Genomic DNA, 14,071 nt, shown 5'->3' on the forward strand with positions numbered 1-14,071 from the left:
CTTTTACTAGGGCTCATGTTCTTACTTGGGAGTAACTTCATGTGTTTGTATATGATGGAATATTAATTCATAAAAATAATTACATTTTACATCATATAACCATCATGTGTGCAATATGCCTTATACTACTGGGGTTCCCACAGGGCTCACCCACCAATTTTAATAATTCTCAGTCTTTATTGCTGGTATTATTAATTTTATTTATTGCTTTTATGAATTGTATTAAAGTCAATTTTTTAAAACAAAAAAAAATTTGTCCTGTCACATATCGCTTTTTTGTCTTCTTGAACTATACAGTACTTTCCGGGACAACCATAGTTATACAAGTTTATTTTAGTGCTTGAATCATGGTCATAATTAAACATGAACTTCCCATCCAGGTGATTTATGGGAATGAACATTCATGGAGAAAAAAAAAGTTTAAGAGATTCTCTTGTGGACAACTACTTAGAAAAGAAGCCATTCTGGAGAAAAAAAAAAAGATTGCCCCAAGTCTTCAAAAAATCAGGTGTCATTGCCAGCGGTTGCTCTAGAGGAAATTATTATCCAACAATGTGCCATTGTCAATGGTTTGACTACCATGTAATCTATGAGTGCATTGAGCATGTTTTTTTGAAGCAGCTCTTCATTATGGCACAAAAATGTAAATTGCAAATATTTTTTATAGTTACAACTAGTTGGGCATTATTTCTATATGTGGAACCCCTTTTAACTGATAATGGACTTATGAAAACACCTTTAGAATTCATTCATGAGATTCCATCTTTGGTCAAAATCCATAAAACAAACTACACAAACCTGAAAACTCCGATAGATCTCCTATTTTTTCTATAGTATCCTTACAGGTTAGGTTCATGGATCATTGTTGGGGATACTGGTCATGACAGAGCAAATTGTAAGGCTGTGTGCCCACGATCAGTGTTTGCAGCGTTTGGAATGCACCATGCTTCACCTGCGTCGAAAATGCTGTGTTGTACAGTACAAGCAGAGTGGATGGGATTTCTAGAAATCTTGTGCCCACTGTGCTTGTTATTTCCACAGCAAACACTGACCTGCGGTTCGTCTTTCCAGATCGCAGCATGTCAATTGTTTCCTTCGGATTTGCATGCGTCCTCCGTATGGAGAACACAAGCGAGAGACCGCAGCGCACAGAACCCTGATCGTGGGTACAAGTAGCTGCGGTCTCCTGCGTTCTCCTGTGAATTAGACTCACGGCCTCGAAGGTCAGGACTCACTGCGTTCTGAACACAGTGAGTCCTGATCGTGGGCACAGAGCTTGAGACTTTGACGATGGATTATGTACAACGTTGTATAATGCCATTATATGGTCATTGCACAAACATAAACCAAGTGTAACCCATGTATAAGAATGCCTTTATCCTGCTATATGCTCTGGCGTGCTGCTGAAAGTAGTGATGAATTAGATGTTACCATAACAACATTTATTGGCACAGACTTTAAGACAGAATGTAAACTGATTTTAGCTCCCATAGGCTGCGTCACTGTGTGGGCTAATCAGGAGGAGTATGGAGAACACTGCTTAAAACTGCAAAGACAGCTGGGAGTTTTAAGAAATGAATTTGCATTTTGCTGCTAAAAATAATTGTCACTAGTGATGTGAAACGATACAAATGTCAGCTTTTTGGTAGTACTTCAAATATTAAAAAGCATAACAAATATGGAGAAGAATATTAAAAGCAGCATATCCGCTAGCACTTGGAGAAATATTCTGTGCTAAGCACAATATAATGTACATTCAGTATTTTAAAGCTTTTAAATATTTGTAAAGCTTTCACATTTCAGGTCTCTGTGTACCGCCACGTGCTCTGCAGCCGAGCCACTTGGATCCGGACCTTCAGTGGGTGGCTCGAGGGTCTCCGGACCCGGGGTCTCGCGGACACTTCAACTAAAAGGGGGGGGTTGTGGTTTTGGGACGTAGATGTACGGCCGGAGCCGTGTTAAGTTCGTGAAGGGATGTGGTGAAGGTGGACACCACCGCAGCAGTTACGGGGCACCCGGGGGAGATGTTGCGCAGCAAGTTGTTAACCCCTCCGTGGGCAGGGATGGTGGCCCCGGGACCCGTTGGGTGTGTTTGGCGGTGCAGGGAGATGGGCGACCGGAGGGTGCTGTTGTACTCAATATTAGTAAACACACGAGTCTCTGGTAAACCTAGGTGATGATGGTCGGTCCCCGCAGCTGGCTGCAGTCTGGTCCCCCACCTGGCTGGTGGTCTCTGTCTTTCTACCGCACCTGTGTTGGATGGTGGACTGCCTGTGCTTGCAACTTCAGGAGTCTGCTCCCAGCTTGTTGTTGCCTAAGGAGCCCTTGGCCCGCAGACGCTAGCCCGTGGGATCTCTGAGCTGTGGAGGTGGCCGTTTAACCCCCTCGTTGGGCTGTTGCCTTTAGTCGGGACTTTGAGTGGGACAGGACCTCTAGTCCTGGCCACAATCAGTTAATCAGCTAGCCCCCAGTAGCTTCTGGACCTAGCTTCAGGGTCTGAGTACACCCCTTTGTGCTACGGTTTCCGAGTCGGTTCTCCGGGTCGGTACCAGCGGGCTACAACCCTGTCCCAGTCCACCTTGGTTCCACCAAGCCGTCTTCCCGGCTCCTGCAGACGGAGACCGCCGTCTGCCTCCTAGCCAAAGGTAACAGGGCTCCTACCCTGGCACCTGCTCAAATTGGTTTCTCTCTTCTGCTGGAGCTGCACACAGCTCCAGCCCACACACCTCTCCAACTTGAACTCTCAACCTTATCTGACTACTTTCCCATCCCAGGCTGTCTGAACTCCTCAGTGGGCGTCTTCCAACCGCCTGGTTCCGCCCCCTGGTGTGTCCATCAAGCTCTCAGGGGGGTCACTAGGGTTTAAATGCTTGGCTGTATGTTACCTATGAGGGATAGGTGTAATGCGGGGCCCTATCCATGACTACCTGGCCCGGCCAGGGCGTCACACCTGTATGGAGAGTGCGCTGATCTCCCTTTGTACAAATCACTACATAGGGATGCTGTCCCTTTAAAATGACTGTCACTATGGTGAGCCAAGGAGTGAGTGTCTAGTAGGACCAAGCACCACAACACAGTACTAAAAGAAGCCAGGATAAAAGCTCAACTCCAGAAATAATAACTTGGGAAGAAGTAGGGATACAAGCTGCAGAGATCCACAGAAAGCCCCAAAAACAGCCTGTTCAGAGAGAAGCTGCAAAAATTACTGGCAGCTAATTAATGTACAAATCTGCGGGACTAAAGGGTACTTTACATGCTGCGATATCGATACCGGTATCGCTAGCGAGTGTACCCGCCGCCGTCGGTTGCGCGTCACTGGAAAATCGCTGCTCATGGTGCACAACATCGCTAACACCCGTCACACAGACTTACCTTCCCTGTGACGTCGCTCTGGCCGGCGAACCGCCTCCTTTCGAAGGGGGTGGTTCGTGCGGCGTCACAGCGACGTTACACGGCAGCCGTCCAATAGCAGAGGAGGGGCGGAGATGAGCAGCTGGAACATGCCGCCCAGGTCCTTCCTTCCTCATTGCCGGTGGATGGAGGTAAGGAGATGTTCGTCGCTCCCGCGGTGTCACACATAGTGATGTGTGATGCCGCAGGAATGAGGAACAACATCGCTACTGACCAGACAACGATTTTTCATAAATAAACGACCTCTCTCAGGCAAACGATTTTTGCCTCTTTTGCGATCGTTTAAGGTCGCTCCATCCTGTCACACGCTGCGACATCGCTAACGAGGCCGGATGTGCGTCACAAACACAGTGACACCGACTATATATCGTTAGTGATGTCGCAGCGCGTAAATGGCCCTGAAGGCTGAAGGGAGAGCATGGAGAGTACTGTGATGGAGGTAGAGCCAGAGAGTCTGAGCAACTGAGGCTGCGGTACTGTGAGTGCACTGCTTGTCTGATGGTGGTAATGCCAAGTGTGTGAGAAAGAAGCTGGCGAAAATACAGCAGAGCTCAGTAGTGATTGGAAAGTTTCCCTATGTGACATATTGAATAAGGACAATGTGTCATCACGGAGACATCCATTTTTGATTTACATCTCTGATCAAAATTACCCATTACAAGTCTACAGGTCTTTGCAAATCAGGCAGCACAGATGACATCCATGTGCCATTAGTGTTCTATCCATAATTAACATTGTAACAGATAGGAGAAGCTTTCAGGTTTGTTAATTTTTTGTTCCATCAATGAAAAATTTCTGATGAAACACTAGTAAAAACTTACACTCCGATCCACACACTGACGAACAATGTTCTATGTGTAGCGTCTCAGAACCCATTAGGAGCTACAAAGTACTGCATCCTGTCTCTGGACCTGACATCACCTCCCTACTAACCAGAATCCCACAATGTCTGTCTGCTATTTCATCCTTTTTCTCTGCTCGATTCCTAAAACTGAACATGGACAAAACAGAGTTCATTGTCTTTCCTCCTCCTCACTTAACTCCCCCACCTGACATAACCATCAATGTCAATGGCTGCTCACTTTCCCCAGTGCCACGCGCTCGCTGCCTGGAAGTAATCCTAGACTCTGATCTCTCTTTCAAGCCACACATCCAAGCCCTTTTCACCTCCTGCCGCCTCCAACTCAAAAATATTTCCCGGATCCGTTCATTCCTTTCCCAAAAAGCTGCAAAAACCCTAATACATGCCCTTATTATCTCCCGCCTGGATTATTGCAACCTCCTGCTCTGTGGCCTCCCTTCTAACAGTCTCACACCCCTACAATCTATTCTAAACTATGCTGCCCGGCTAATCCATCTGTCCCCCCGCTACTCCCCGACCTCTCCTCTCTGCCAATCCCTTCACTGGCTTCCCATTGCCCAACGACTCCAGTTCAAAACATTAGCCATGACCTACAAAGCCATCCACAACCTGTCTCCTCCCTACATCTGTGACCTAGTCTCCCGTTTCTTACCTGCATGTAACCTTCGATCCTCACAAGATCTCCTTCTCTACTCCCCTCTCATCTCCTCTTCCGACCATCGCATCCAAGATTTCTCCCGTGCCTCCCCCATACTCTGGAATGCTCTGCCACAACACATCAGACTCTCGCCTACCTTGGCAAGCTTCAAAAGGAACCTGGAGACCCACCTCTTCCGACAAGCCTATAACCTGCCGTAACCCTCAGTCTGATACAGCGCTGCACAATCAGCTCTACCCTAACCTACTGTATCTTCACCCATCCCTTGTAGACTGTGAGCCCTCGCGGGCAGGGACCTCTCTCCTCCTGTACCAGTCTGTGTCTTGTATTGTTTGATTATTGTACTTGTCCCTATTATGTACACCCCTTTCACATGTAAAGCGCCATGGAATTGATGGCGCTATAATAATAAATAATAATAATAACATCAATAGATCAGTCTTTAAGAATAGCCTTCATGATTACTGGTCAAAAATGTGTTGTCATGTTGTGAGGTTGTGGCTCTACGATTTATTTTTGTAAGTGTAGATTTAATTGCATTAGAGTTTATTTTATACATGTGTATACAAATAACTTGCTACCATGTAATGCTACACTTTTTTTGCCATAGTTTTTAGGTTCAATGAAGACTTATGTCCTTGAGTTTGAATTATAATCTAACCTGTTGATCCAGAGGAAGGTAAAAACCCCTGGAGGTAGCTGGTAGTAGCCCCATGGTGGGGGTAAAATTCTTATGAGACTCCAGATATTGCAGTCAGATTAGCTTTCTGAATCAGCATCTCATCTCCATAATCTAAAACTCTTGCCCTGTAATACTGTATTTTTAATGAAAATGTACCAAGGTCCTGCTTGGTCTTAATTGAATTAACTATCATAAGGTTATGTGGCAGAGAGCTCCATAATCTCACTGCTTGTACAGTAAAGAATCCCCTTTGGTGATTATGATTAAACCTTCTTTCCTCTAGATGTAGTGGATGTCTTCTTGTCGTCTTTGCAGGCCTAAGTGGAAATAATTAGAAAGCTTTGTGTACTGTGCATTGCTATATTTGTGCATTTTAATTATACCATCCCTAAGCATTTGTTTTTCCAAAATGAATAACCCCAGGTTTAATAACCTGTCTTGGTATTGCATTCTCCATTCCTTTAATAACCTTGGTTGCTCTTCTCTGCAACCACTGTAGTTCAGCTATATACCGGAGACCAAAATTGTGCACCGTATTCTAAGTGCGGTCACACTATGGACTTGTGTAGAGCAAAACTACAAGTATGTACTTGTTATGAGCATCTCTGCCCCTTTTAATGCATCCCATAATTGTATTTGCCTTGGCGGCAACTGCCTGACACTTGATCACTAAAGGTGAGTTTATTTCTTTCAGTGACCCTTTACTACACTGTGTGCAGAATTATTAGGCAAATGAGTATTTTGATCACATGATACTTTGTATTTATGTTGTCCTACTACAAGCCGTAAAGGCTTGAGAGCCAACTACCAATTAAGTAAATCAGGCGATGTGCTTCTCTGTAATGAGGAGGGGTGTGGTGTAATGACATCAACACCCTATATAAGGTGTACTTAATTATTAGGCAACTTCCTTTCCTTTGCCAAAATGGGTCAGAAGAGAGATTTGACGGGCTCTGAAAAGTCCAAAATTGTGAGATGTCTTGCAGACGCATGCAGCAGTCTTGAAATTGCCAAACTTTTGAAGCGTGATCACCGAACACTCAAACGTTTCATGGCAAATAGCCAACAGGGTCATAAGAAGCGTGTTGGGCAAAAAAGGCACAAAATAACTGTCCATGAATTGAGGAAAATCAAGCGTGAAGCTGCCAAGATGCCATTTGCTACCAGTTTGGCCATATTTCAGAGCTGCAACGTTACTGGAGTATCAAAAAGCACAAGGTGTGCCATACTCAGGGACATGGCCAAGGTAAGGAAGGCTGAAAAACGACCACCTTTGAACAAGAAACATAAGATAAAACGTCAAGACTGGGCCAAGAAATATCTTAAGACTGATTTTTCAAAGGTTTTATGAACTGATGAAATGAGAGTACCTCTTGATGGGCCAGATGGATGGGCCAGAGGCTGGATCTGTAAACGGCAGAGAGCTCCACTCCGACTCAGACGCCAGCAAGGTGGCGGTGGGGTACTGGTATGGGCTGGTATCATCAAAGATGAACTTGTGGGACCTTTTCGGGTTGAGGATGGAGTGAAGCTCAACTCCCAGACCTATTGCCAGTTTCTGGAAGACAACTTCTTCAAGCAGTGGTACAGGAAGAAGTCGGTATTGTTCAAGAAAAACATGATTTTCATGCAGGACAATGCTCCATCATATGCATCCAACTACTCCACAGCGTGGTTCGCCAGTAAAGGTCTAAAAGATAAAAAAATAATGACCTGTCCCCCTTGTTCACGTGATCTGAACCCCATAGAGAACCTGTGGTTGCTCATAAAACATGAGATCTACAGGGAGGGAAAACAGTACACCTCTCGGAACAGTGTCTAGGAGGCTGTAGTGGCTGCTGCACGCAATGTTGATCGTAAACAGATCAATCAACTTACAGAATCTATGGATGGTAGGCTGTTGAGTGTCATCAGAAAGAAAGGTGGCTATATTGGTCACTAATTTTTTGGGGTTTTGTTTGTGCATGTCAGAAATGTTTATTTCTAAATTTTGTGCAGTTATATTGGTTTACCTGGTGAAAATAAACAAGTGAGATTGGAATATATTTTGTTTTTATTAAGTTGCCTAATAATTCTGCACAGTAATAGTTACCTGCATAAACATTGTTGATCAATAATAAAAAATCCTCTAAAATACAACTTGCCTAATAATTCTGCACACGGTGTATTAGCACATAATTGTACATTTTGTTTCCTCTGCCCCAGTGCATGACTTTACATTTGTCTGTTAGACTACAATTGCCATGTCTCAGCCCAAGCCTCCACCTTACATAAACCCCCCTGTAAAACTAAATTATCCTAATTCATATTGATTATGTTGAAGAGCTTAGCATCATCTTCAAATAATGAAAATTTTCTTTGTATGCCTTAATGATGGTGGTCAATAATATATTAACAGAAAATATCCCAGTTCTGCACCCTGTGGTACCTGAGTGTTACCTGTGACCAAATGAGTGTTTTCTGTTAATACCTTACAATTAATAACCACTCTGATTCCTATAACTGAGACATTTGTTAAAGAGGTGGGGCTTTGAGTTTTTCTTCTCATAATGCTAAGTACTTCCCGCAGGTAGTTGATAATAAATAACTACTTGTTTGTTTTGCCGTGCAATCATCTCTCCGGCTCAGAGCCATCCCAGACCACTCTTTCCAGCAATTTCCCTGCTTCCTGTTACATCATGTTGACAGAGAAGTTCTTTCTTATCCATGATTAGAGTTGAGCGCGGTTTGCGGTTCGAGGTTCTCCAGTTCGCGGCTCGAGTGATTTTGGGGGCTGTTCTAGATCGAACTAGAACTCGAGCTTTTTGCTAAAGCTCGATAGTTCTAGATACGTTCGAGAACGGTTCTAGCAGCAAAAAGACCAGCTAATTACTAGCTGGCTTTCCGCTGTAATAGTGTAAGTCACACTATTATGAAATTTCAGTGTATAGTGTGCGGGAACAGCGCATTCAGATCACTGCTGTATGGATAATGGCGATCGACATTTTTTTTTTTTTCTTGTCTTCCTTCCCTAAGCGCGCGCGTGTAGTGGGGCGGGCCAGCATGTCAGCCAATCCCAGACACACACACAGCTAAGTGGACTTTTAGCCAGAGAAGCAATGGCATGTGTGATAGGATGTCCATGTCACATGTTCCTGCATTATAAAAACGGACATTTTCCTCCAGCACGCCATTATCTGCCTTCTGCATCCTTGGTGTCAGTCACCGCTAGCGCAGCTCCTATCTCCGATACTGCTGTGTACGCTCTATACACAGCGCTGTACAGAAAAGGGATAGAAGTTTCTATCAGTCCTTTTAAGGGCTAATACCGGCAGGGTCAGAGCCATAGGTGACAGTCAGGGCCGTAAAAACAGAGTTTAACAGCTACACAAGATGACAGCGTCTGTGTAGCTAAGGTCAGGGATTTCCTCGCTGCATTTCCCCATTAGGAGGGATAGAAAGGCAGGCTTCCTTTCCTCTACCCAGAGACCCACAACCCTGCCACTGTACCCTCCTGCCCTTTGCACACTCAAACTCATTGTTACTAAGCCATTATACTAGCAAACACTGAGTGAACTTAGTGGCATCCTAAATGTGGCTGTTGGACTTCTGTATTGTCCCACTAGTGCAAAGATATTTGCAGCACGTCTGCCTGCATTGAACAAACAAGATCATTGTTACAATGCTATTATACTAGCAATTTTTTGCTGCCAGTTTAAGGGCCGTAGTTGCATTGTCAGGGATAATTATTGTTGTTTATTCTGCTGTTAATAAAGCTAGACCACCGCTGCAATCTACACCACCTCTCAATTTTTACTACCACATTTTAAGTGCACAATCTTGCCGCAATCAACATGAGTGGCAAAATGACAGATGCTGGTGGAAAGGGGAAGAGGCGTGTTGGAAAAGGAAAAAAAGGGTTTGTCCGTGGGGAAGGTGGCAAAGATCCATTAACATCTGCTGAAGATAGACCATCTTCCAGCAAAAGTAAGATGTCTACTACTTACCGTGGACAATCCGATGTGCTCCCTTTTTTACGGACACAAACAACTGGAACAAAGGTAGATGATGGCCAAAAAAGGAAAATGCTTGAATGGATCTCAAGTGGTCCAACAAGTGCCCTCTCCGCCACCTCAACTACCGCATCCAAAAAAACACCAGTCCTCTGAGTTGTCATCCCAATCAAACTTGCTTTCTCCCAGCTCTTAAGTCTCCATCCACCCTGCACAGTATGGTGGAACTGAGATGGGTGAGACTGCAGAGCTGTTCAGTCACACTATAGCCTGGGAATCAGAGGTCTACTCCCAAGCTACAGTGAGTACAGACCAGGAAATGGTCTGCAGTGATGCCCAGAACCTTTGTGACTCTGATTCAGGCCGTGAGGACCAAGTTTCTGAGCATAATGTTGACCCTTTTTCACAAACTGTAACACCTGCTGTTATAGACAATGAGGAACATACTGATGACGATGAGACGCAGATACCAGATTGGGATGACAACTTAAATATTCGGTCAGGGCAAGAAGAGGCTCGGTCTGAGGGTGAGGGGAGTGCAAACACAACAATTGATGAGGAAGTTCTAGATCCCACCTACTGTCAACCCACAGACAGGCACTCGAGGAGGTCAACAGAGGCGGTGGTGGAGGATGCAACCGACGACGAAGTTACCATGCGCCTTCCTGGACAGAGTCGGAGCACTGGTAGCACGTCTACAACTGCATCCTCAGCCACCACTCTGCCTCTGAGCACTATTCGGGGGGGGCTCAGCAGGTCGCATACCCTCTAAGCCTTGCCTAGCCTGGTCCTTTTTTGACATAGCAAAAGATCGCCCAAATTATGTGATCTGTAAAATTTCTCGTGATTCTGTTAGTAGAGGGCAAAACCTCAGCAGTTTGACAACTTCTTCTATGAATCGTCACATGAATAAATATCATATGTCCCAGTGGGAAGCTCACCGTGCTGCAATGCGGCCTAGCGGAGCGAACCATCCACCGCCTGCCCCTTCCAGTGCATCCGCGCGCTCTTCATCTTCTAGGACTGTGGGGACAGCTGTCACACCTGGTTTTCCACGCACAACTTCCACGACTGTAACCGCAACAGGCAGTTTGCTTGGTAGGTCGTCATTTGGTTTGGAAGGGGAAACAAGTGCGTGTGTACAGCTCTCTCAGACATCGATAGCACCAACGTTGGATGAAGGCAACATCATGTCTACGCCTGCACTTTCCTCACAAACCTGCATTTTTCCAGGGACACCCTACTCAACACCGTCTACACACAGCAGCCAGATCTCTGTCCCTCAAATGTGGACAAATAAAAGGCCATTTCCTGCGACCCATGACAAAGCTAAGAGGTTGACTTTATCCCTCTGTAAGCTCTTGGCTACCGAAATGCTGCCTTTCCGCCTGGTGGACACACAAGATTTTAGAGACCTTATATCTGTTGCTGTGCCCCAGTACCAGATGCCCAGTCGCCACTACTTCTCTAAGAAAGGTGTGCCCGTGCTACACCAGCATGTCGCACACAACATCACCGCTTCCTTGAGAAACTCTGTGTGTGACCGGGTGCATTTCACCACCGATACTTTGACCAGTAAGCATGGACAGGGACATTACATGTCGCTGACTGGGCACTGGGTAACTATGGTGATAGATGGTGAAGGGTCTGCTGCACAAATCTTGCCGTCCCCACGACTTGTGTGTCAATCCTCTGTCTGTCCAAGTTCCGCCACTGCTTCTGCCTCCTCCACCTCGTCTGGGTCCTCCACCTCTGCCCCAAGCCTGCCTGGTCAGGCCACCAACGTTCTCACTGCGCAGAAGGAAGCACGCACCCCTCATTACTATGCTGGCAGCAGAGCGCAACGGCATCAGGCGGTCTTTAGCTTGACATGTCTTGGAAATAGGACTCACACCACGACTGAGTTGTGGGCAGCTCTGGAGACTGAGTATAATAAATGGTTGTCTCCACTCAACCTGCAGGCTTGTAAGGCCGTGTGCGACAATGCTGCAAACCTGGGTGCGGCCCTTCGCCTGGGCAAGGTGACACACGTGCCTTGTATGGCTCACGTGTTGAACCTTGTTGTCCAGCAATTTTTAACACACTATCCCGGCCTAGATGGCCTTCTGACCAGGGCACGAAAACTGTCTGCTCACTTCCGCCGTTCAACCGCCGCAGCTGAGCGACTTGCATCGCTCCAGAAGTCTTTCGGCCTGCCGGTTCATCGCCTGAAATGCGATGTGCTGACACGCTGGAATTCGACTCTCCACATGTTACAGCGACTGTGGCAGCACCGCCGAGCCCTGGTGCAATACGTCATGACGTATAGCCTGGGCCAACGAGATGCAGAGGTGGGGCAGATCACCCTGATGGAGTGGTCTCAGATCAAGGACCTATGCACCCTTCTGCACAGTTTTGACATGGCGACGAATATGTTTAGCGCTGACAATGCCATTATCAGCATGACAATTCCAGTCATTTACATGCTGGAGCACACGCTAAACACTATTCGGAGTCAGGGGGTGGGACAACAGGAAGGGGAGGAACTACAGGAGGATTCATATGCGCAAGACACATCAACATCACTAAGGTCCAGACGTTCATCATCACCAACGCGGCAGGCATGGGACCATGGGGGACAGGGATCAACAAGGGTGCATTGTAGCAGGCGAAATGTTGAGGAAGGTGCAGGAGAACATGAAGAAATGGAGGACGAACTGTCCATGGACATGGAAGACTCAGCGGATGAGGGAGACCTTGGTCAAATTTCAGTTGAAAGAGATTTGGGGGAGATGTCAGAGGAAGAAAGAACGGTTAGCACCTCTATGCCACAAACACAGCGTGGACTTGGTCCACATGGCTGCGCAAGACACATGAGCGCCTTCTTGCTGCACTACCTCCAACGTGACCCTCGTATTGTCAAAATTAGAAGTGATGATGACTACTGGCTTGCCACACTATTAGATCCCCGGTACAAGTCCAAATTTTGTGACATAATTCCAGCCATACAAAGGGACGCACGTATGCAGGAGTATCAGCAGAAGCTGTTACTCGATCTTAGCTCGGATTTTCCACCAAACAACCGTGCAGGTGCAGGGAGTGAATCTCCCAGTTGTAACTTGACAAACATGGGACGGTCTCGTCATCTCCAACAGTCTACCCGTACCAGTAGGACCATATCTGGTGCTGGTAACAGCAATTTTATTGAATCTTTTCATAATTTTTTTAGACCATCCTTTGCAAGGCCACCAGAGACAACAAGTCTGACACATAGTCAACGGCTGGAGAGGATGATACAGGAGTATCTCCAAATGAACATCGATGCCATTACTTTGCAAATGGAGCCTTGCTCCTTTTGGGCTTCAAATCTTGAAAAATGGCCAGAGCTCTCCAGTTACGCCTTGGAGATTTTGTCGTGTCCAGCTGCCAGCATTTTCTCTGAACGTGTCTTCAGTGCTGCTGGGTGTGTGCTGACAGATAAGCGCACGCCTCTGTCCAGTGACAATGTGGACAGACTAACGTTCATCAAAATGAACAAGTCATGGATCCACAAGAAATTTACTACCCCTGTGTCATCCTGGGGAGAGTAAATGCTTGTGGATTTGGAAAGTGCTTGATGCAAATCAAAACCTCCTGTTTGCAACTAGGGCACAAGTGCTGCCACTGAAGGGGTTAGTGTCTGTGTGGCCCAATTTTTGGAAAAAAGGGAGACTCCGCTTGGAGTAACCCATTACATTACATTGTTTTTAAAAATGATCCAAGATGAACAGAGCTGGGATCAGCAAAGACTTTGCTACCTACCCTGGTGTCATCCTGGGGACGGTTAAGTATGGCGTATTTTTGAATGTGCAAATCTAGCTGTGAAGTGTACAACTGGGGCACAAGTGCTGCCACTGAAGGGGTTAGTGTCTGTGTGGCCCAATTTTTGGAAAAAAGGGAGACTCCGCTTGGAGTAACCCTTGCTTACATTGTTTTTAAAAATGATCCAAGATGAACAGAGCTGAGATCAGGAAAGACTTTGCTACCTACCCCGGTGCAATCCTGAGGACGGAAAAGGATGGCGTATTTTTGAATGTGCTTGATGCAAATCTAGCTGTGAAGTGTACAACTGGGGCACAAGTGCTGCCACTGAAGGGGTGGGTGTGTGTGTGTGTGTGGCCCAATTTTTGGAAAAAAGGGAGAACTCCGCTTGGAGTCACCTTGTGGTGTTTTACATGATTTTAGAAGGGCGTGCCATGCCTATATCTGTGTCTCATCCTCTTTTTCCTTGTCCAGCTCTTTTGTTTTCGCATGAGTATATGTCCTTGTCACTTTCCCATGTGTTTGTGTTTTGTTGTGAGTTGTTTGTCACCTTTTGTACACCTTTGAGGGTGTTTTCTAGGTGTTTTTCTGTGTTTGTGATTGCCTGCCATTGTTTCCTATGCGGTTCGAGTTCGGTTCGTCGAACGTTCGCCTAACCGAACTCGAGCCGAACCGGGACCGGTTCG

General features: G+C 46.1%; 1 protein-coding gene across 1 annotated transcript in view; it reads left to right on the forward strand.

Annotated features, from left to right (window-relative positions):
• Positions 1–14,071, forward strand: part of C8H1orf21 (chromosome 8 C1orf21 homolog) — a 284,086-nt gene that overhangs the window by 134,023 nt on the left and 135,992 nt on the right. The gene's annotated exons all lie outside the window — the stretch shown is intronic.

Source organism: Anomaloglossus baeobatrachus, chromosome 8, assembly GCF_048569485.1.
Source record: "Anomaloglossus baeobatrachus isolate aAnoBae1 chromosome 8, aAnoBae1.hap1, whole genome shotgun sequence".
Taxonomy (NCBI): Eukaryota; Metazoa; Chordata; class Amphibia; order Anura; family Aromobatidae; genus Anomaloglossus; species Anomaloglossus baeobatrachus.